We start from the raw sequence: 25,654 nt of genomic DNA, 5'->3' as shown, positions 1-25,654 counted from the left end.
GTTCAGTATAGTATGAGGAACTAAGACGACGTACAGGTTAGGATAACTTTCTAAAATGCTGATTTGAAAAAATTTATCTCAGAAGGAAATTAGGGAACCATTCCAGGATTTGGGTGAAGGATAATTTGATTACACCATAATAGGGTTAATATGACCATGTTACATAGGTTGGCATGGAAAGAAGGTTTACACGGTTGAGGTGGTGAAGACTCATTAGTAGGCTTATCTCTTACCCTGAGTAATAAAAGGGAGCCTACACTAGGATAGTGAAGGTGGGAAGTGATTTCTGTAGATATGCTGGGCAGAGAATCTTCAAGAGTTAGCGAAGTTTATATGTGCGGTGACCAAAAGGAGGCTTTGAGTTTTGATGACCGGTAGGAGACAAATAATAGCTAATCTTTGATAAGGACTAACTATGGGCAAGGCTTTACTCTTTGTTTGCAGTAACTTATTTAATCCTCATAATAACCCCTTGATATAGAAGCTGTATTTTACAGAGAGGAAATAGAGCCTCAGAGATGTTATGTCACTTGCCAAAAGCCACCCAGCTAGAGAATGGCTGGATCAAAGTGGATCAGATCCAAGTAACCTGGCTCAAGGTTCACACGCTTTACTATATTTATTATCAGTATATCATTAGCAGTATTCTAGAGTTAGCTGTTTTGTGAGGGTAAAATAATGAAACTGGTTTTGGACTTAGGAAGTTTGTAAGGCATTCAGATGAAAATACCTATGGATAGCTGGAAACATATTTTTTCATAGGGAATAGAGGAGTTGGAATGACTTCCAAACTAATTGACGTTCATTCAATAATTGAATATAAACTGAAAGCCTAGTCTGTTCAGAATATAATAGGAGCAACATTAACATGACCAAACTATAGACACTGATTCTTTAAGTCTTTTGCAAACCAGTAGCAAAAATAATGTTCAATAAGATGATTACAGCTCAAGAAAAATGTGTGTCAGATACCACATAGCTAAAAAAAATGTTGTAAAAATTTAGAAATGAAAATGACCTCTTCTCAATTAATCTATCAAGGGCAGTTAGTCCAGAAGAGGTTGCTTATCAGTTGGCCCCTGAAAACTGGTGTTTGGAATGCTTAAGAAACAAAGTACAAGACCTAAGGAGACTCTAAGTAGAAGTTGAGCTTTTTACTCCAACAAAAAAGTCTATGTAAAAAAATTGACTGAGGACCCCTCTGTAGTGACATTTTAACAGATCAAATTTTAAGATCCTTTGGGTATATCAAAATGTTTTCCTAATTGATAGGATTCAGAAACACCACAAAGACATGCATGCTTTGTCTTATTATAACAGCAAAACTAAAAGAGATTAAGTTTTAGAGCAGAAGGTGGATATTTAAATCAGTCTAAAAATGTAATTAATTATGTAAATAATTTTAAGAAGTTTATTTTCTTTTAAATATATAAATATGCATATGGAGAGTATGTGTATCTGTAAATAATGCTTATTCAAACATAAATAAAAAATAACCCTACTACTTGGGGTAATATATACGTATTATCAAAGAAAAAATATGCATGAAAAAATTCTTGAATACCCGTTTAAAAATGAATGCCATATTTACTCTGCTTGTCTGTTAGATTCATTATATATAAGAACTATCAGATTTTAGCATTTTAGTTTTATGTGTTGGTGTTCTGATTTATTCACTAATCATTTCTCTTAGATTTAACCCAGTGGCTTGTTTTCAAGTCTTGTTTAATGTCTTATTTTATAATTGAGAAAAAAGAGAAATGCTTGCCTGTGATATATCACCTGTTGTTTAATGGCTAACACTGTTATATATCTTAATACTGTATCACATTAAGTCATTTTAAAAGCATTCTGCTTTCCCTTTTGTTTAAAATTCCTACAATCTCTGGGTTATTGGTAGGGGGTTAATGGAAGTCTTGATTAAAATCTTCCAAGCTTTAAAGCTTTCAGTTCTTGTAAACAATTTGGATCTGAGAGATAGGCCTATTTATGACTTTTCACTAGCCTATTTACCCATTTAAAGTTAAAAAATATGTGCTTTTTAAAGTTTCATTATAATAAGTACAAATTAAAATGCCTTTTAAAATATCAACCACACTTCGCTGTGTGATGATCACAGAATTTATGGTAGTTCTTTTGAAAATTCTCTGAAGACGTATTATAATTTTAAAAGTAAAGGAACTAACTTGAGTATATCAATTTTCCATTATTTTAAACAAACCTTTTAAGTTTTATATCTAGATTGCTTTTAGGTAGTTACTTCCAAACTTGAAGGCCTATGAACTCTAATCATAGGGTAATCAATCTGTACTTGCATCATAATAGCTAATCTAACTGTAGGTAGATGAAAGTCTTGGAAATGGGTAACAGCCACAATACAATTGGAGTTTACACTTGGGCTCACGGGCTCAATCTTAAGGACTAATCCAGAGGACCAGCCCAAGCAGGTCCGACCTTTATTATGGCCGGCGACATTGATTGCACAATATTCAAGTTCAGTCAAAAGTTTTGGTTATTCTATCTTTAATGAACAAACATGATGAATTTCAAACATGGTGGTTTTGGTTTACATGGGGTCGAATTGGCATGTGTGTAGTTTCCAGTTCTTATGATTTTAACATATGAATTTCATGGCAATGTTGGAATTTATGTGATAGTTTCTGGGCTTGAAATTGAAGCTCATTGAAGTTGTGTGTGTGTGTGTGTGTGTGTGTGTGTGTGTGTGCGTGTGTTTGAGATTTTTCCTCTAAAAGCAAGGAGCTTTTAGACAAGTATGGGACACAGTAGAACCAAGATATGAGAGAGAATGAAAATCCTAGGTCTTTTAATTTATCCATTAGCACCTTGTGAGCTCCTGAGGGCAGTGCCATTTTTATGTTTCTGTTTCTTGTTGGGCCTGTTAATATTGTTAATATTTTAGGAGGTCTAGAATCAATATATCTTTAATTGAATAGAATTATATGAGGATATATGCATTTTTAACATTTGGAAACCACATTTTAATTCCTGTATGAGACTGCCATACTGCCTGTGTAAATTTTCTACCATTAATTGAGTTTGTAATTGTAAATTGATTATTATTTGAATACTCTTTTTAGAACTGACAAATTAGTAAGTTATTACTTTGTGCATTATTTCCAACAACCTTTAGGGTATAAAATTATCTAGTGAGTTACTTACTCTGGAAAAATCAATTACAGCCATTTAGGGTTCATATAAAAATAAAAAAGTATTTGAGCTGTAATGGAACATTTTAACATTTGCCCTATATCTATATCTATAGATACGGATCTTTTTTCTGAGTTCTCTGGTGAAGGAGAGATTTCTTAAGGTTCACGGAATTTTGTGACACGGGAATCTAGAGACAATCTGCCAGTGCATTTCTAGGCTTTAAAAAGTTTCAATTCAAACCTAAAAAGTCTATCTTTTTTTAAAATCATGACTCCAAAATTTATTTTTTTATATACCTTTTTTTATAAATAAAATTAACTCTAGATTCAATTTTGGTTGAACCTGATCGGTCTTCTGCACAGCTACATCATTAGTTTATAGTGCACAGTGCTGGCAAGTGTTGAAACAAAAATGTGAAGAATGATTTAACATACTAATAATGTACTGCTTCCTTCTGAAGAAGGGAAATGTTTTAGAATATTACGTACTGAGCTCAAGATAACCGGAAATGTGTAATGAGACCATTTATCTAGATCATTTTATGACCAAATCAGAGACCCAAAAGCATATAGCCCAGAAAGTGTGATAAGAAGAGAAAGATACTAGTAGATATTATTCCTTAAGCCTGCAGCATGATTTAACTAGAGACAAACCTTGATAGGAGAGTTTGAAAGCTTTGTGAAATCAGGAATGCGTAAGATGTTTATATTACAAACCCAACCTCATCATCTTCATCTCTTTGCCTAGAAGAGATGAATAAAAGTACAGGTTACATTTATGAAACTGAAATCTATAAAGGCACGGAGCTCTTTTCCTCAAGCGGATGTTCTTGTCTGTTTTCTTGACCCTTTAGCAAATTAGTGGAAGGAAAGGAGGGAGAAAGCGTATAGCTGTATGGAAAGAAAGCTGGTGAAGTATTCTGCTCTTCTGTTCTTTGCCTTGATGTTGAACCATGTCTACACTATAGTATCCCTCTGGTACCAGATTTATTGCCTGCCAGGTTTGGAATTCATGCATAGAGGAAGGATTCATGAAAAAATAATGAAAGTCAGGAAAGTCTTTTTCTGTAATCTTGTCTCATACCGTGAGTTATTTTTGTCTGGGTAGTTTACAAGGGTGTAACTCCTTCAGTCATCTAACCGTGATGTAGTAAAAGTCATTTGCAGGAAATGAAACTCCACTTTGTTACTTTTTTCACTTAAAGGCTAATCTGATCAGCATTAAAACATTTGTTCATCTTTTAATTCAGTATTTGTGTGATGCCTATGGAAGACATATGGATTTAAATAGAACTTGGCTAACCATCTGCTGATAAGGGAAAGTGAGATGCTAAATCAGAGAGGCAGGAAAGTCTATTTCAGTAAAAGCTATTTTGATCTGAAATACTGTAGGCAGTCTTACAGAGTATTTTAATTGGGATGATATTGATGTATGCTAGTGAAAGAAATGTATTTGCTGATATAGTTGAAGTTACATCATCATTAAATTTCTGTATCAGTTTAGAGATGTGGAACTATGTGAAACTTTGATCCTGTTAATTATAACTTTTTTATGGAAACATTTTTTCTGATGTATTTTTCAGAGCAGTCATGCCAGAAACTAGAACATAAAATACTGACTTTTCTAATAAATTAACTATAATTAAGAACAGTTTATTCAGTGCTAATTTGTTGATTACTTTTTACAGTAAACTATGTTTTAAAAATTTACTTTAAATTTGAGGAAATTAGAAAGAAGAAAAAATATCTGTTCTCATGATGGTAAAATGTGCATGTATAAAGCTAAAAAGTCTACAATTATGTCATATTTATGTCTTAATATAATATTTTCAGAGTTTAGAGACATCCAATGATTAGGAAATGTAGGATAAAATATCTGAATTGTATACATATATATTTGTATATATATATTTATTATGTAATATTCAACTTAACCTTCTAAGCCTTATTTTTGTTGTCCAAATTAATTCTTCATTAATTCATAAAATGTGTCTGTCATGTAGTTTTTGCTGGGGGAGTGCAAGAGTCAGTAATACATGATATTGGCCTTGAGGGAAGTAGAGCAGTAATTTGTCCTCCTATATGTCAGGAATTATGCCAGTTACCATCACAGCCATCATCTCAGTTGATCCTCCAAATAACATTGTGATGTTGGACATTGTCAGCTCTATTGTAATGATGGCACTAAGGCATAGAAAAGTTAAACACATTGCCCCAAAATAACACAACTGGTTTAAAACTCTCCGTGTGAGAGGAATTAAAACCATAGCCTCTTACAACTAGAAGGTCGCTGTATCCAATGCTCTAATCCCTGATATATCATGAATGCTGAAAGAGGATTTAGACTCTACCACACAGCAGTCCTGAAAGAGCTGCAGAAGTACAGGGAATCATTAACATGGTAGATTGCACATTCAGGACAGAAATGGACCAAGTAGCACATGAATAGCTCACACTGATATTAAGAAGTGCCTGAGGTGCCTAGGCAGAGAATAACATAATCTTCTCTGCCCAGATTATGTTGGTGTGATCCGCTTCGTGGCACCTTCTTGACAAGGAGCCTTGCTTTAGGTATTGGAATATTTTATGTTATCAAGCTATTTAGAAATTGTAAATATCTGCAAAAGTGCTCATTCCAAAGTATATTTCTTGCATTTGCCTTAAATCCATGTCTGAATATTTAAGAAGATTTGGTATTGGTATAGACAGGTATCAACTTTTATAATATTTTATATTCACAAATAAACAACCTGTTACCATTTCCCCCACTATTAAAAATAGTGTTTGCCAAAGATATCTTGTTCACAAAACCTTCTTTGCCCAATTTCTGGAAATGGAATTGCTGTGTCAAGGACAATGTACCTGAAATTGTGGACAGGTAATGCCAGATTTCTCCCCCATTTCTAATAGCAGTGAATGATTTGAGAAGTAATTGTGTCCTTTTAGAATTTCATTAGGTTAGGGTGGAAATGAAGGTAGAAATGAAGAATCAACATGTGGAAAAAATATGTTTGTAACTCGGAATTGATGTACTGAGTTTTTGTGTCCATGTTGATGTATTATTCCCTTGATGGCATTTTTGGGACCAATTATCTTCAACATGTAGTGAATCTTTTTATTCATATGTCTCTCTGTATTTGGAACAAGTATATCTTGGATATACCTGATGCCTACAATTTGGGGTTAACCAGAGTTTCCTTTCAATGGCGTAAACTGTCATAGTTGGCAAGAAATATTCCAGGAAAAGAAATTTATATTTTCTCAAATGAGAAAGATGTGTGGGTTTATTTAGGACAAAAAGCAGAGACATAAATGCTACAAACATTTATATACAAATATATATATGGTTTTAGAGTGACTGTTAACATGTATCCTATCAGGTTTTGAAGCCCTGTGATTGCCTTAGTTTCTCGCATCAGTTTTTCTCTTCATTTTTCCTTCTTATCTCTTTCCTTTCACAGAAAGATTTGACGAATTTATAGGCATTAAACCATTTTTAATTGCTGATCTCTTGAAAACATATAATCTGACTAAACTTCTAGACAAAATAAAAATGTGTGATTATCCCAAATTTATTATTCCTTTTGTAGCTGTCTTAAATTTTTAACAATAGAGGATCAAGTTGCCATTACTTAGTGAAGAGTCATTGTCCATGTTTAGAAGAATGAGTGGCAAAAGTGATGAAATTCTGTTTTATTTTTTCTGTTTTCTGATATCCGGAATATTGCCATTTTCCATATCTTTTTTCTGACCTTAAGAATGCTAGCTGGCTGTTAGGAAATGAAGAAGAAAGAAGAAAGAAGGGGAAGGGGATGGGGAAGGAGAAGAGGAGGAGGAGGAAGAAGAAGAAGAACAAGAAGGAGGAGGAGCAGGAGGCGGCAGAGGATGACAACGAAAGAAAGAAAGAGAGAGAGAGAGAAAGAAAGAAAGAGAAAGAAAGAAAGAGAAAGAGAGAAAGAAAGGAAGAAAGAGAAGAAAGGAAGGAAGGAAGGAAGGAGAGAGAAAGAGAAAGAAAAGAAAGATGCAAAAATAACAATAAAACCCAGAAATTATGGCTTCCCTAAACCATCCCGTTGGCGCTGCCCCTCCCTTAGTGCCACATAGCCTGGAGCTCACTAGCAAGGTTCTAGATCTGGATCACTTCCATTTTCTATTCTGTCAACTGGCCTTGAGCAATAGGTAAGTTCGTATTATCCTTGTTGCTCCAGCCTTGGAGGAACTGTAGGGTAGCTTCTGTCCACAATTCTGACACTTGCCTTTTGGCAATCTGTTTAGTGACTTTAGACTCTTCTATCAAGGCCATCTTGTAGACTGGGGTTGTCTGGAATTCTATGAAACATGCAACTTTCTGATCACCTGCTAAGACTTAAATGAACAGACTAATGTAGATATTCTTTCTTTGTCTCATATTTAACTTCTGCACACACACATTCGTATCAAAGATAGTATGGTAGGTACGTATATCTATAATTCACTATGTACAATTCGCTTTAAAATAGGATATGGCCGCGAATATGCTAAATCTAGGTCATAGTATGAGGATAACATATGAAAATAATGGTACAAGATTAAATAGTGTTGTTCATATGAGAACTTAGAAATTCCCTTACATGGAAGTTTCAAGTTAGTGTTTTTTGTCCTTTTAATTTGGTGTGATAAGAAATATTGCCTTTGGTGCAGTCAGAATTATGTAGCATGATGCTTCTTCTTGGTGCTATTATTTTTACTGCAGTAAATATTTATTTTAGTTGGCATTGTTGAATTATCTCAATTTGAGTACAGCCAGTAAAGCTATGGTTAAATTTTACTGCTTTTACTCTTAGAATCACCTTTTCAGCTAGTTTACCTTGGAGAGACAACTTCTACATTTTCCATCAAATTACAAAAACTGAGAAAATTGAGTGGAATTTTTTCTTTTTTTTTCTTTTTCTATTTAAAACGTGGTTACTTTGTAGTACTTTGGTGAGCTCACTCATCTATGTATGAAAGCACAGGCTCATCAAATGTAAAATAAAATCAAAACAGGAACTCTAGTATGTTTATTACTAAAGAAAACAACAACAAAAAAAACTGTCATTTTTCCCAATGCAATTAAATAAAAAGAGACCACTAATATTATACTTATCTAATTCATGTCTTCTTGGCAATATGAACTATTGCAGATGTTCCTCCACCTCTTTTGAGAGGGATGTGTGCTGTCAGCCTTTACTGATGGAACACATAGCTGGGATTTTGGAAATAATTTTGAATCTCCTTGCAGGATAGCCTGTGAACAGGCGGTGTTGTAAAACCACTTCTGAGAGCCTTCAAAACTTAAACAAGAAAAACACCTGTAGCTGTCAGCACTACTTTCAGCAAACAGTCCACATTGTGACGAGTCATCTAACTACTTTCTCTTTGTCAGCAGGAGTCTTTGTTTCACACCGAAGAGCTGTCACATCGGAAATCAGAATGAAGGCCTAAGGTCTCTATCCCCACAGGGCAATAACATGTTATGCATTATTTTCCCCTAGGTATTCTCTATCTACTCAACTCTCTCCTACAAACCTACCTGTTTATTTGAAACTCCTATATATGTAGAGAGAGTATGAAGAAAAAAAAAATGCTTGGCTTTTTAATGATAGTCTTTTCAAGTGTATGTGTCATTATGTATAAACCTATGAATGTAACATTCAGTGGCGTTAATGTGTTCACAAGTATACCATGGGTGTGGATGGTGGCCAGAAAGTATTATTTCTGAAAAGAACACAACTATGCAAGCAACTCCTGTATTTTGATTACTTGCTGTAGATAAACATGCTCTCTTCATCCAAGTCTGCTACAGGAATGGACAAAAATCTTGGGGTACCAATATTGTGAGGGAGTTGGTTGAATTCAGCATTTTGGCAACAAAAACTGGAAAGAAATAATTGGTGACCCATATGGTATGTGTAATGGGCACTATCAGCTGTTTAGACATACACCAATTATTTTGAAGCTTTCCAAACCCATCTGTCACCATATTGTTTAGTCACATGAAATAGAATTGTCATTTCTCCTGGCATAAGCTGATATGGTTGCAATTGATTTTTGCTTCAAACTTTTGCATAAGTAGACCTGTGTCATCAGGATATATTGTTTTTGTTTTGTTTTGTTTCTGCTTTTGTTTCCGCTATCAGTAGTCTGTGGTAGAGTTTCTTATTTGAAAAACAAAAGCCGTTATAGCTAGAGGGCCACAGCATAAAAAATAAAATTAAGTATTAAAGTCACTTAATGTAGGGTTAAAAAATACCCTGTGAAAGCTACACCTTATCTTTTGCAATGTGTACAATTGAGTCAAGAAAGCATAGTTGCATCTTTATTGTAAATCCAATAATGCACCTCCTAGTATTGTATTTAATCGCTGATATTTCTCTCTCCTATTCATCATTGTGTAATGCGTAATTTGACATAAATTCCTGGCCACTGACTCTTTCTGCAGTGTTGGCAGGCTCAGTTCATAACTGGGGGTAATTGGAGAGAAATTTCAGCACTGTTCTCTGCAAGAACGGAACAATGTTTAGGATACTTCTGGTTCTCTTGAGAATTTTGTGGGGCATAAAGGGGAACACGAAACAATAGGAAAGTGCACAATTTTTTTTTCCAACAGTGGTAGAATCAGAAGATTCCTTGGTAACTAATTCACTGGTTCCTGAGTCTGTTTTACCTCTGGCAATGTTAAATAAACCCAAGACTGCATTGGTTTCCTTAAGAAGGTGTATACTCTAGCAGTACCCATTATCATTGCATGAGTTATCATAACACCTCATACCTCAGCTGGAGTTTAAGCATTATGACAGCTTGGGGACTTAAAGTGAGTACAGTAAAGACTTTAGGAGGGCCTGTGAATACAAGTTAAAGATCACGTGGTTGGCTTCCATGGAAGATTTAAATTGTTAAAGTAAACTTGTATGGTCACTTTGAAGTCATAGATTTCCCATGTTAATTAATGAAGAAAAATAAATTCTCTAAGATAGTGTTTCTTTTTATACATTTGCATAAGAGGAAATGAAACAGTATAAAGTTTTAATTTCCCTGCCTTCTGGCTAACTGTCGGTTTAGTGATTAGCAGAGGAGATTTTTATGTGAGGTTTGGAGCTCGGTTTCCTGGCTGCAATTCATTCAACCTTGACATAAATCTGAAATAAGCACTTCGTAAGGGGTTCGCCTTTTGTGCAGGGTGTGTGAGAAATCCTGCCGGACCAGGTTGGTTACAGAAGCTCGTGTCAAGTTGCGTGTGCCCTAGGTGGTGAATAAGAAAATACAGACAATAGGAAAGTGGAAGAAAAAAGAAATCTTCCTAAGCACACCATCACCCGCCATTTCTGAAAGCCTTACTGTCTACCTTAAAAAACCTTATAATTTTTTTTGTTGGGTGGGACATTTTTTCTTTTTTGGAAATAATGCATTTCTAGTTATTGCTAGTGGGTAGAGTATGTCAGTACAGAAGACAAGTGTTTCATTCACACGGTCCACATATTGTGTGGTGCTTGTTGAGGCTGGTTGCTTTGCATTTAATCTATTTGATCATGCTATTTGCCTTAGGTGATCAGCAACCTTTAATGCAAATCCTGGCCAATCTAATAAAACTAATGGAAAGAGAGGAACACACCACACACACACACACACACACACACACACACACACACACACACACCACACACACACATAGGCACCGTGGGTAGGAGGTGTAGGCATGCATTTCTTCATAGTTTATGTCCACGTTATCTTAGAAGGTAGAAAAGTTGGCCGGTGCGGTGGCTCACGTCTATAATCTCAGTAATTGGGGAGGCTGAGCCGCATGGACCATGAGGTCAGGAGATGGAAGCCATCCTGGCCAATATGGTGAAACTGTGTCTCTACTAAAAATACAAAAATTAGCTGGGAGGCTGAAGCAGAAGAATCACTTGAATCCGGGAGGCAGAAGCTGCAGTAAGCCAAGGTTGTGCCACTACACTCCAGCCTGGCAACAGAGACTCTTGTCTCAAAAAAAAAAAAAAAAAAAAAGAAAAGAAAAGTTATATGCCCTCTCTTCTTTGATATGTCTGCTATATTGTTATTTGGTAATAGAACCAGTATATCATCCTATCACTGCAGTGTCTTGAACTTGGAAACATGAAAAAAATTCAAAATTTTGTTCAGTCTGACTACAGTCTATATTCAGTTAGCCTGAAAATTGTTTTAAAGTAAATTATGTTACTAAAATTCAACAAAAAAATTTTCCCCTTATAAAAACTGCAGTTCATTATTGTTTAAGCTTTTGGTTTGGGTGTTTTTTTGGTTTTTTTTTTTTTGGCAATATCAGTGACCAACTGCTTTGAGTTTAGGATTTTTCTGAAAAAAGAGATGGGGGAATAATTCTTGATAATTCCAATTACAGATATGAATTAAGTACTAAATCTTAAAACTATCTTTTATTTTAAATAAACAACTTTTTTAAAGTATTCAAAAGTTAGGAAAATTGATGAAAGTGAATAACCATTTTCTTTATCCATTGGAACAATCAGAGTGAAAAGAATATTGAAAGCTTCAAAATACAGGGAGTGGTCTTTCTCTTTTATATAAATACTTTTTAAATTGATCTACAGAGTTGGAATTTTTATTTTCAATATTATTGGTCTATTTTTTTAATTATAATGTTTGTTAAAAGTATGAAGTTATTCTTGCCTACAAAAAATTACCCTCTCATACCTCCCTTCTTGGAGCTTTTTATTGTTATATTTGTTTTCTTCTTACTGCTATAGTCTTTATGTATTATCACTGCTTATTACTCAAGGGACATTTGTACAAGTACTGGGTAAACGTAATTCTTTGTCATTAAGCTTTGAAAAATATTTTTGGTTTTGTTGATCATGATCTGCACATGATGAAGGTAGTTGGCTTCCCTTCCCTTGACAAGCTCAGTTTAGATTGGTAGCTGCCAGGTTTTTGTTTTTTTCTTGCTCTTGAGTTCTTTTTTTTTTCTTTTTTTGGATGGGCTTGTACGTATTTGGATACTCCAGTACATGCTTGGTAGTATTATTAATGGTGGTCAGAACAGGTTGGGTACCTTTTCTTGCATTTTTCTTGCTTGCTTTCATACTGTGCATGATTGGAGCCAGTAACTTGAAGATGCACACTGAGTATAGATAGATCTTTAGACTTTATTCAGGTTATCACTCTTCCTGTAGCAGGTTTCATTCAATTCATCCTGCTGTAAAGGTCACTGAGGATAAAATACTATTTCCATTACTTAATAGTGTTAGGTATTTTGTTGTTGTTGTTTCTACATGCCCCCAAATTGTACCGCTTGTTGCTACTGGAGTTCTAAAATAAGAAAAAAGAAAAGAAGATTAAGGAAGTTGAGAGAACAAAATATCACCTTTCATCTGATTCAGCTAGTGTTGAAGAATGTGGCTTGTCCTGTGTTCATGTCAGCTTCCTAAAATTGAATTTCATAGCCTTATAGAAGTAGCTCATGCCTGCTTTGTGTGTGCCACAGATCCCAGACTGCAAGCACAAATGCCAAGATGCAAGCCTTGCCTTCACGGTGTTTTCAGTCTGTTAGAGAAGATAAGCCTTGCACACAGATGCCCAGAATATAGGTGAAGATTTGTAAGTGTCAAACACAAGAATAAGCATTTCAAAAATGGTGTAATATTCACACTTATCTTACTTTGTACCAAAGAGGTTTTGTTTATAAAATATTTTGAAACAGTCAGATAGAAAGCGTTCTGTTAGGACAAAGTAATCATTGCACCAATCCATGATTAATGTTAATGTTCCTTTTGCCTTTATAAAAATAAAGCTGTGGTTTTAGTAGTTTGAGTTCTAGGAAATGTGTTAGAGGTAATGGGGTAGGAAAATGTTAACATTAAAATCATAGTAAGCAGAGTTCGATCTTTATTGTTTACCTCCTAAAACAAGTTTTCTGCCTTTAAGCTGAAGTTTTACTTGGTGTTACCAACTCAGTAGGGACTTTTTATGATAAACTGATGGTGCTTGATACTTTAGCAGTAAAAAGAGGAGTGAAAAATAATTACTTGTTTCCTTACTATGCTGTCTGCCAGGTAGCATTGTAAAAATCTAAATGTGCATTGGGTATTACTTCAGGTCATTCATCCAGCCCAGCTTCTGAAAGGACACTACATTTTGCCCAGAGTTGATAAAAGTAAACTTTATAACTTAAGGGGCAGAAGCAGTTTACACCAATGTACAAATTATTTTACTCACAGTTTCTTAAAAGTTTCTTTTAATTTTTCTCACAGTGCAGCTTATTTTGCATTTGGGACTCCCTAAAATGGATTCAGCAGCATTTTCCTGGAATGTTCAAAATAGTTCAAGGCACAAAGTAACCTAGATATTTAAATGGCCCCTTACACCTTAGCAACGTGGTTGTTATGATTTTATGAAAACAGTCTTTGTTTCTTTTCTCTGCTAACTTCTGGCTTTAGTCAGCAGAGATTTCTCTGCCTCATTAATGTTGTAAGGACTCTAAATAAAATTTTTCTTCATGGATTGCTTTTTGGGCAGGCCTGATATTGATCACTGATTTAATGTTTGTAGTTTCCTGACCTGTTTTATAAACTGGGGGAGTAGCCTTTTTAGTTTTTGAATGCCCACAGTAATCAGTTTTCTATCTTTTGGAAATGATTTGAGAAATGAAGTAATGTTGACTTTACTTTTACTCTACTTTGAAAGCAAACAAACATATTAATCAGATTAATAAATAGAAACATGAAAGTGGATGTAGCCGAGCAGAGTCATCTTTAAATTCTCTTAAAGTATAAGCAACTCATTCTTGTGCTTTGGGAACCTAGTGCCTCCCAAGAAAGTCAAGATGAAGGTTTGATATGTACACATTTATAGTTCAAGGTACTTCTATAAGTATACAATGTTACTAAAGAAATTGTATGAAAAGATTTAAAAGGCCAATTAATCCATCCATTGTCTGTTATTGTCAACAACTTGATTTTGTTCCATGTGCAGGATGTACACAGCATTTCAAGGGCAACTGTCAGATTTTACAGGAATTTGAAATTTTTTAGAAATAAAATCTTTAGAAATTTGATTTCAAATTTTAATTCACTTATAAACTCTGTATTGCCCTACAAATAATATTTTCATATGGCATCAAATGTGATGAAGCTGGATGACACATTCACACATTCAACAAACATATATCAGTGTCTGCTGAGAGCAGGGCTTTATGCTGGGTACTAGGTATTCAGTAGTGAACCATATAGAAACATCTCTTATGGAAGTTACTTCCTTTGTGTATATCTGAACTTTCAAGGGTAATAAACATAAAACATTTGTGGTACATGAGACCTAGGAATAAATTGAATGAGCTCACACCTACTTAGTTCTTATTATAGCACTAAGATTGACACTTCATGAATTTAGTGCTATCCAAATAATGATGCAGTATCAAAGATGAATACCTAGATTGAAAATGCTAAAAGCTTGTTTTAGAAAGCCAGTGAATAACGTACTCTCACTTTTGTATCAATATTTCAAGTGCTGCTGGGTAACATATTGAAATGCTCACACCAGCCATAGATGATAATAAATATGGCATTTTTATTAATGTTAATAAACTGGCTAGAATAAATGGGGAAAACATCTTCACAGGATTTCGTAATGTATTTTGTTATTCATAAATATTAATATTCTTTGTAATGCTGATAGAGTAACATTAAAGAGTAAAAGACAGAGATTGTATCTTGAAATTTTACAGTATTTAGCAGAGTTTGAAATGTGGCTACATTTAAAATAAAGCTCAAGAGCCTTTAAAGGCAACTGAAGACCACAGGTATTCTGATAGCAATGTTACCCTTAAGAAATGAAATTTTTTAGGTGCAGCATTTTTGTAAAAGTGGTCGTAAATTTCACCTCCTTATCCTTTAAAAGAAACCACATTAGCATTCCAAAGATTCCTTATCATTTCTAGTTGTAACAGTTGTTTTATCATTAGCACAGTGCTTTCATATATCTAGCAGGTTTGATTCTAGATAATTTGATAACCCTAAAAGCATATGCAATCTGTCATAAGACTATGTTACAGAAATATAATTACAGATTTGAAAAATCTTAATTGTATAGAACCCCACTGAGTAGATGATGAAAAAAAGCAGTGATTAAGTACAGGCCAATAATGGGAGAATATAAATCTACAACGTGAATTTTATGCTTCCAGGAGTAAGTGTTTTTCAAACCTAATTGCTAAAATGCTTTACAGGACTGAGAAATATTGAGAAGCAAGATTAGTTGTGCCAAACTTTAACCTTGAATTCTGTGGAAAACCAGTGTCTGGATGCCTGAGTGGGTCAGCCTCTTTATCCAGGGGAGGTAGAACAGCTAGGCTTAAGGCTTGACTTGCCATTCTTTCCCCACTGGCTTGTTTTCTGATTTTCATTTATAATCACCTGAAAATTGAAGAGCTTTGATTGAACGCCAGTGGAAGATTTTATCTTTATTTCATCAACCTTCGCCAATATTAGCAATAAATTACAACTATCTTTATTACTGCTAGATTAAGTTAAATTGTAGTAAGATGGTTTACTATCAGGTGTCCTTTATTCCTGGTCTTAGACTAGAATTTACAGAGTATCTCACAAATTTGAAGACTAAAATACATTTTATCTGTTAGCAAGAAATGCAAAGCCTTTTTATTCTATCTGTTTTGTGAATTGAGCTTAGGACTGTCCCCATAATTAGGAATCTGATTACTTGGGTTCTAAGTTTAGCATTTCTCAGTGTTAAGAAAGCATCACCTCACAATTTTACCATTACTACGAATGTTACAAGTAGTGGTGTTTTTTGTATATCTTAGTGTCAGTGACAAGCAAAAAAATTCCCTAGAATATATTATTCTTCCCTGACTCTGAGCTGGAAGACAGATAATAGCCATGGTACTTGAAACAAGTTGTGTTATTGGGATGGGAAATTATCATAACATTTGACATGCAAGGGTCATATTTGGACCTCTTCTTGGATCCAGTGCAAATGTATTAGTTCATTCTCATACTGCATTGAAGAAATACCTGAGATTGGGTGATTTGTAAAAGAAAGAGGTATAATTGACTTATAGTTCTGTATGGCTTGGAAGTCCTCGGGAAACTTACAATCATGGTGGAACGGGAAGCAAACACATCCTTCACAAGGAGGCAGGAGAGATAAGAATGAAAATTGAGTGAAGAGGGAAACCCCTTATAAAACCATCAGATCTCATCAGAACTCACTATCACAAGGACAGCATGAGGGTAACTGCTCCCATGATTCAATTGCCTCTCATTGGGTCACTTCCATGACATGTGGGGATTATGGGACCTACAATACAAGATGAGATTTGGGTGGAGACATAGCCAGACCATATCAGGAGGCTTTCAGATTTTGGGGGGAAAAAGAGAAAGCTTCATTATAGTTATGGCTCCTCATCTTTTGAATTTGAGACACATGAGGATGAGAAATAGGGTCGTAAGTAACCAGTGATAGGGTTTGGCTGTGTCCCCACCCAAATCTAGTCTTGAATCCCCATGTGTTGTGGGAGGGACCTGGTGGGAGGTAATTGAATCATGGGGGCAGGTCTTTCCCACGCTGTTCGCACGATGGTGAGTAAGTTTCATGAGATCTGATGGTTTTAAAAAGAGGAGTTCCCCTGCACAAGCTCTTTCTCTTTCCCTAATGCCATCTATGTAAGATGTGACTTGCTTCTCCTTGCCTTCCACCATGATTGTGATGCCTCTCCAGCCATGTGGAACCGTAAGTCTATTAAACCTCTTTCTTTTATAAGTTGCCCAGTCTTGGATATGTCTTTATCAGCAGCATGAAAACAGACTAATACAACCAGTAAACTCCAGCACTGAGTCTGTTCTTTGCACGGGCTGATGTCTAAATTGCGAGGGTTAAAAATGCTGGGGATGAGATAATAGGCAGCTTAGGAATATGGCATATAGGTATACTTAGCATCATAAAAATAGGAAATGCCTCTAGACATGATGAATTTCTGGAGATCTTAGACAAAAAGGTTCCCAACTTCATTAAGTTGCCAGATTTGCTGAATTTTTTTGTGTGTGTAAAGGACCTAAAAATATTAGGAATATATAATAGTAGGATATGCAGCTTGGCTTAAGAAACATGTAGTGTGTTTTCTAAAGCAGAACCCAGGCACATGAATTGGCACAGGAATGGTATTTGCCATCCTTTTTGACAGATATGGTAGCAGTATACCATATGAATATCAAAAGAGCACAGAATAAATAAAGGACCATGGTTTTCAACAAAAGGACATTGATTTACAAGACCTGTACAGTTGACTCAGAGAGATTTAAAGCTAGGGTCAGTCTTTACTTAACTGGATATGGAGGCATTGCAGGTGTGTTGGTAGGCAATTTAAATATGCTACTTATCAGTCAGTAAAAAGAAGTTTGGAATTTAGAATATCATAATTTTTCAAAGCAGCCATTCAGGCATATTACATTTGCCATCAGTTTCTCTGTTAAAAAAAAAGTTTTGTCATTCTGTAGTTTTTTAAAAGACAATATCCAAACTTTTGGGGGGAAGCAATAATTGCCAACAGAAACCTTGACACCTAGAGGTTTCCAATGTGATCAGCCTTTTGAATGATTATTTTACCATCCCTATTTGAGATCCATATGTAGAGTAGTTGGGATGTATTGAAATCATACTTAGCGTCTTAGTCTTGAGAGTTCTTTTTATTTTTATTTTATTTTATTTTTAGACAAAGTCTCTGTCGTCTAGGCTGGAATGCAGTGGTGCCATCATGGCTCACTGCAACCTCCCTCCTCTGGGGCTCAGGTGATCCTCCCAGTTCAGTCTCCTGAGTAACTAGGACTATAGGTGTAAGCCACCATGCCTGGCTTTTTTTTTTTTTTTTTTTTTTTTTTTTTTTTTTTTTTTTTTTTTTTTTTTTTTTTGTATTTTTTGTAGACACGAGGTTTTTCCAAATCTCAGGCTGGTCTTGAACTCTTGGGCTCAAGCAATCTGCCCATTTGGCCCCCAAAGTGCTGAGATTACAGGCATGAGCCACTGCTGCCTGCTTAGTCTTTAAAATTCTGTGATAGGTTTAGCATTGTCTTAGCAGAAAGTAGTATTTGAGTGCTGGTGACTGGTTTGCATACTGGAAATATACTGGCCTGATCTCTGCCTACCTGACCACATACTGATGTCATTACCCTGTCTTCATCAGCCCCTCTCTGCTTCACATAGTCTTGTCTGAAGGGAATGGGTCAGCTGGAAGAAAAAAAAAAAAAAAGAAGTACTTTCCACAAAATTTGACTTCTAAAATCCACAGGAAAGGTCATTAATGCTTGATAACATATTGAAAGTGTTGGGAAAAACTGTTATTTATTTTTAATAATTTAAAAGAAACTCTTGATGTTGAAGTAAGAAGCAGATGTTGAAATAATCAGTTTAATTTACCTTCCACACTCCTATATTTAGGACATGTAATCTTAAGAGTCTCATTGAAATTCTACCTGATATCTTACTAAAAGTTATAAGAGCAAAGTTAACAGGAAAAAAAAAAAACTTGGTATATTTTTAAACTGGATTATAGTTTAGGAACTATCCATTCAGAAGACTGTGAAAACTGTGATTGATAAGTGTCTGTTAAACTGTGTTTGCCTTTGACAGTAATAGAGTCTAGGGTTTGGGGAATGAAACTCCCACAGATACTTTGGGAAGAGATAGGAAGGTATCAGTAACTAGGAAGTAGAAGGAGAGTCCCTCAGTGTTTGAGGTAGAACCACTTATTTTCGCCCTCTTGCGCTGTCCCATTCATGCTCATTGTCAAACTTGTCTCAATCACCCTGTTCTTTCCTTTGTGCTTCTCCTCACCTACCCCCGGGCCTCTCCTATCCCTCTTCACACTGGCACGCCTTTCAAAGGGCTTTCTCCTCTGAACCTGTGCCATCTAGAGCAGCTGCCCTTATCTCAGGACTTCATTGACTTGCCCCCTTTTCTAATCTGTTTAGAAGCCTTATCGCTTCGTTTTGGCCTCTGCACTGTAATTTATTTTTGCTTCTATTATTACACTGATAAATCTCACATTTAACCAGGCTTTGAGGGATGTGCTATTGAACTGATATAAATCTTGAATCTAAAACTGTGGTGCAATCCTCATTGGTCATAATGTGTGGATTATTTTGCACATAATAACTGATAGAAGAATCTTAGTTTGAAAGTTTGAAAATGAAGCATGGTTCAGTTTTGTCATCCTGAATCAATCATTTTATTTTGTCCACCTTGTTTTGTCATGATGTTTTTGGAATAAAGAGTGATTCTAGAAAAGAGGTGGGTCATTTAATTTGGTGATAACAGAAATGCCCTTCTACTTTTCAGGTGTCTTTGGTCTGAGGTGGGGCCCCAGGTAGGGCCTAGATGTCTGACTATCCTGTCCTTTTGAAAAACTCCCTTTTAGGACAAGAGGGACTCTGTGCTTTGGTTATCTCTGAGGACTTCAAAGAAAGAGAAAAAAAAAAGTCCTCTCCTATTATTCATTAATACCTAGAAATGCTGAGTGAGATTTATACATTTTCTTGTCTTGTTTGCCTTTCTATTAATGTTAAGAATGCTTTTGAGGTACTAGAGGATGAGAAAGCAACACATACTCTTGTAAAAATGTTTATTAATAGTTCACACTTTTAAACATTCCACACTCTTAAAACAGTTACTTTAAAATTAAAAATGTTTTTTAAAATGTAGTATGCAAGTAAATTTTAAGGATTTTAGGAAAAAGTAAGTGTTTAATAAAGACTATAAATTTGGAATTCGAGTTTAGCAAGTGCTCACCTATCAGAGCCTGATAATAAACTCATTAAAGTGTTAATTGTATGAGGAATATAATGAACTCCACATGTTCTCTATTTATAATCAGATCACAAATTTAGATAGTTTTCCAAATTTCAGCTATCACTTGCTAAAGGAGTCAACATTTCTACTAATATAAATTTATTAATTCTATGCTATTGTGAAAAGAAGAAAAGCAATGGAAGTTCCTAATACCTATCATCAGAGTATCTTAGCCTAGAAAACTAAATGGAATTGAAAATTAAGCTGCTTATGTAGGTTGTAGTGACATGTACATTCTCCTAAATAGTTTATTGTCTGTTTACATATTACTACTTACTTATCAAAGTTACCTTCATATTAAAGAGAAAAAGAGAATATTTTAAAATGACATCTATTATCACAAACAATAAGCAGCACTAATGGTGTGTTATTCTAGAAAGTTTTTTAACAGTGTGATTAGCCTAAACTTCATGTTAGTATATTAGTGTGTTAGTTAAGAATCTACTTTTTGAAGGATTGGCATTTACCTATACTTATAGTGAGTTAAACATTCAGAATATGGATAATTCATTTGTTGATTCAGGCATTATTTATTTTGCGAACATTTGTAGATCACTTACTCTAAATGAGCAAGATACTGATCTGGGCACTGCAATTACAAAATTGAAATATGCAAGGTCCCTGCCCAAGTAAAAGTTACATCTCAATAATCTTTGTAAAAGACAATTAAAAAGACTACTTACTCAACATAATAATAAAAATGTAATGCATTATGATTTATATAATTTTATATCATGAATAAAAATATACAATTTTGGTACTGTTTAAAAACCTAGGTTTTATGTAAACATAAAATTGGCCCACTATCATTAGGACACATGCTTTGAGTTTCTTTAGTAGCAGATGAAATACTTTTGTGAAGATCCATTCTCTTGGACACCTTATCTGCCTATTAAGTAGTGATGAATTTTTACATTTCAGCATTCTAGAAGTGTGTAGTCTGTGACCATTGTACTAGGTCAAATTTAATTAGTCATTTCTTGGATGAACATTTCACTGTTGTTAGGATTAAAGTTTGAAGGTAAGAGGGGTTTAGGGGGGAATTGCTGACAGAGTGTCTTCAACTGGTTGTATAAATTGTAGATTCAGGTTTTGTAGGAGCTAATGGGAACACTTATTATAACAACCAAATGGTTACAAAAATTACAAGAAAAGTGTTGTTGATATAGCTCAGTATGGTGCAGTTTGCAGTTTGCTGGTTGTATTTTGTTAACTTACCAAGGAAGTTACTATGTTACAGTTTTTAATTAAAAATACGAATTTATTTATATTCTGTAACAAAGGGATATATTACTATAAACCACAGTCATTTGCTGTATAGTATATTTCTGTTGAACAATTATGCCCCAGATTTTTAGTTTAATATGCACTTGATTTTCCACTCATGATTACTATCTTTTCATTAAAGTAACAGGATTATTGCTTTCTCCTGATGTGAGGGGATAAAGTAGCAGGAGGAAACAACAGATCAGAATATCTTTTCATTTTTTAAAGAGGTGAAAGGACTCCCTTAACAAATTCCAGCATTTTTATATTATAAAGTACATTATGTAACTTCATTCATCATGTGGGCCTCAGACAGATACTATTTTTTTTTTTTTTTGGAAAGGTCTTGTAGCATACTTAATCTGCAGATCTTTTCTGGGAGGAAGAAAAAATGCATATCCTGTTAGATTTGGTGACATAAAGGTCAAAAGATAAACTGTAAGTGATACCTATGTTTATTTTTTTGACAGTGTTAAATTAGCAACCCCTCAGACCTCTCTTGGAGAAGTACAACCCGAGTAATTGAACATGTCGCTGGGGAGTATGCTTGGTTAAGCTGATTCCCATTATGTTGACTTGTTAGGGGCCAATAATTAAAGCTGAAGAGCGATGCTCATTAGTGTCTGCAAGATGATTCAAAGAATAAGCAAGAGAAGTCCTTAAGGCACACCTGCAAAATGCAGGCATTGCATGGAGGTGAGAGCAGACTGACTAGCTTGCTTTTCTGCTCTGTTAGCAAGCCAGCAATAAAGGGGATACACTAAATTAAATGTTGCAAATGTATTCTCCCCAATTTAAATTATAAAATGCATTTTACTTCTGCCTTTGAATATAATTTTATTCCATGTAATCATATTTTGTTCAATTATGTTTTTAATGCTACATAAGATGTTTTAGAAACTAGACACAAGTCTATTCAAAAGCACTTTGAAAAACTTTATACTATGAGTCATTTCATTCATTTTCCTGTAAGCATCATAATAATCAAAATCTACTTTGCTTCTTTGAACTCTCAATACTCTGCACATAAAACATGTAAGTTATCGAGCTTTCATGATAAAGACTTAAGTGGCATACATTTTTGTCACATTTACTTTGGAAAAATGTAATTTTAAATGTATATTTAACATGCACTAAACATACAGTACACAAGAACTGGCTCTCGAGAAGCCCAGAATAAAAGACTACATCATAAGTATAGAATTATATTTATCATAACTTGAGCAAAACTGTGGACTTTTGGGAGCAATTTAAACTTCTTAGCACCAGAATGGTGTGGAAACTTGATCCTAAAGCTCTGAGAAGCATTTTTCTTCTTTTGAAATTTGCTTTAGGATATTTGTATATCCTAATATTTTTAGACTATTAAGAAAAATGATTTATTAGATCTTTTTTCTGTAATCTGGTTTTGGAAAAAGTGTTTTATAGTGGTGAAGTGGCCTTTTCACTTCCAGTGTCGTCTCTGTTAATTTATCCTTTGCACTTTGGCTGGGGGATACATGTGCCCTTTGTAAGTTTCCAGAGTTAAGGCTGGAGTCTGTAGTTTACACAGAAGTCCTCCATGTTGTGTCTTCAGGATTCAGTTTGAGATTATCTCTTTGAGGAGGCCTTCCTGAAACTAAATTTTGTAGAACTTGTGTTACTGATATTCCATGTTAGCATGAAATTGTCCATTTTTCTGTCTCCCCAATTGTAGGAAGTTCTTCAAGGGAAGGGACTGATCCTCGTTAATGTTTGCATGAATAGTGGTTGGAACTCAATAGAGCTTGGTTAAACTTAACATAGTCAAGGTGCAGAAGAGACCTGCAGGGTAGTTACAGATTTCCAAGAATACCAAGCGCTTTAGAAGTCAACAACCTCAGACTCAATGCCAAGAATTCCTTACATGATGTTCTTTAACAGATAGATCCTCTCCTGGCTTGGTAAAAGATTTCCAATACCAGAGAGGTTACTACTTTGAAAAGTAGCTGTTTCTAGATTAGACAACTCCAATTTACAATAATGACAAATAGCAATTAAAAGAGTTGTACTTTATATGAATATACATTAATTATCAGTTAGTCTTCACAATATCCTTAAGATTTAGGCACTAAATATTATTATCTTTATTTTACAGATAATGAGGCTGAATTTCAGAGAGGTTGAGTGACTTACCCAAAGCCCCACAGCTAATTAGTGGCTGAGCCAGCATAAGAGTCCACCAGTATCTAACTTAAGAACTGGAATGCTTTGGCTTCATAGCTCACAACTTCCCCCCTTTTGTTATTGTTACAGAGCTATTTTTAATTACTTTCCTTTAAAAGCCCCACAGATCATTGGTTGCCATTAGAAATCATTTCTTTTCTTTTTTTTTTTTTTCTTTTTTTTGGGACAGAGTCTCCCTCTGTCACCCAGGCTGGAGTGCAATAGCATGATCTTGGCTCACTGCAGCCTCCACCCCTGGTTCAAGCAATTCTTCTGTCTCAGCCTATAAAGCATCTGGGATTACAGGCACCTGCCACCACACCTGGCTCATTTTTCTGTATTTTTTGTAGAGATGGGGTTTCGCCATGTTGGTCAAGCTGATGTCAAACTCCTGACCTTAGGTGATCCTCCCGCCAGGGCCTCCCAAAGTGCTGGGATTACAGGCATGAGCCACCAGACCTGGCCTAGAAATTATTCTTGTTTTGTTCATTTTCTTTAATATAGCGAGGAGAGACTCTGCAGTATGTGCTACCTATCGAGGCTTATGAGAACATCATTGTCTATCACACTGTTGCTGCATAGTAGTGGCATGAAAAGCACTCCCCAAAACAAATAGATTCTTAAGTTTATCCAGTAAAACTCTAATTTACATTGAACACTTCCTGTGTCTTGAATCTGAACTCCAAAGGGCTGCTTTTTGGTTTTTTGATAGAGTATTATAGTAGAGAAACTACTTGACCAAGGCTCCTAAGTCTGTCTGAGTAGCTGGAAACATTTGGGTGAACTACACAACTCCAGGAATATAACCCTTTCAGCTGTCAAAAGGGGTAGCGGGAATCCATTTTCTACTAATCATCTGTGGTTGACATTGGAGTACAATGGACTATATATGAGAACATTCTTAACAATTGATGTATTAAAACTTATAACTTTTGCTTAGAAGAATTTATGGTATTGATGTTATCATCTTATGCAATATGATTTTTTCTGAGGACCTGTCATTTTGGAAACATAATTGATATTGACTCTCGTAACAATGACATAATGCTGAATACATATTCATTTGCATGAAGGAGATTGACAGTATTTGAATTTAGCAGGATCTGTCACAGACTTGAGCATTCTTTTCTCAGAGGTTTCTGATAGCGGAGGGTTAGGGAGCGATGTTTAGACATTTCCATTTTAAAATTATTTTATTGATTTATAGTAGGAGCAGTTTGGCCTTCCCTTTAATTCATACATTTCAAAGATTTTTCTTTGTGATAGAATGATGTGAAGCTATTATATATTCTGCCCAGAATGTCTCTCATCTGTGTCTTTAAAAAACGTTAAAGCACCATTGAACCAATTTTTACGGTACTATTAATCAGTGTAATCAGTATTAATACACTACTTTACCAGCTCAATGCCACTTGTCAGTAATATGACAGGGCGAATTTTACATCTTCTTCACAAAGGCTTTCATCTATTAGAAAAAGGAGATCAGGATTTTAATTGTTAGCAATCAGAAGCCTATGTGATTAAGACTGGCATTCTGAATAAGACATAGCACAGATTATGCTGAGAATATTTTTTATCCTTTACTAATTCTTTTATGAATTTGAATGTAGTCTTATTTACCTGAAACTTTAATTATAGACTCAAAGGAGAGTAATATGCTTATTAGAAATATAAGAATTTAATGTTAGAGTTAAAGGTTTTAGTGTAGTTCTGGCTGGCTTCTTTCTCTCTTCACATCTTGGCTTGCATGGTTCCAAAATCCTCAGCCTTCCTCAGTCCTCCAAATGAATGTTGTTGGCCGGTGTGGTGGCTCACACCTGTAATCTCGACACTCTGGAAGGCTGAGGTGGGTGGATCACTTGAGGTCAGGAGTTCACGATCAGCATGGCCAACATGGTGAAACCCCGTCTTTACTAAAAATACAAAAATTAGCCAGACATGGTAGTGGGCACCAGTAATCCCAGCTACTCAGGAGGCTGAGGCAGGAGAATAACTTGAACCTGGGAAGCAGAGGTTGCAGTGAGCTGGGATCATGCCACTGCACTTCAGCCTGGGCAACAGAGTGAGACTGTCTCTAAAGAAACAAAACAAACAAACAAAATGAATGAATGTTGTTGATTTGGTTTCTAAAATGCCCACCATTAAAGCTTGATTTCCTTAGG

The 25,654-nt window shown here is 35.1% G+C and overlaps 1 protein-coding gene across 8 annotated transcripts in view; it reads left to right on the top strand.

Moving 5' to 3' along the window:
• TRPS1 (transcriptional repressor GATA binding 1) overlaps positions 1 to 25,654 on the top strand; it is a 253,230-nt gene that overhangs the window by 96,790 nt on the left and 130,786 nt on the right. The window lies entirely within an intron of this gene.

The sequence above is a fragment of the Cebus imitator genome, unplaced genomic scaffold, assembly GCF_001604975.1.
Source record: "Cebus imitator isolate Cc_AM_T3 unplaced genomic scaffold, Cebus_imitator-1.0 Scaffold68, whole genome shotgun sequence".
Taxonomy (NCBI): domain Eukaryota; kingdom Metazoa; phylum Chordata; class Mammalia; order Primates; family Cebidae; genus Cebus; species Cebus imitator.
This window is presented reverse-complemented; position numbering and strand designations above follow the sequence as displayed.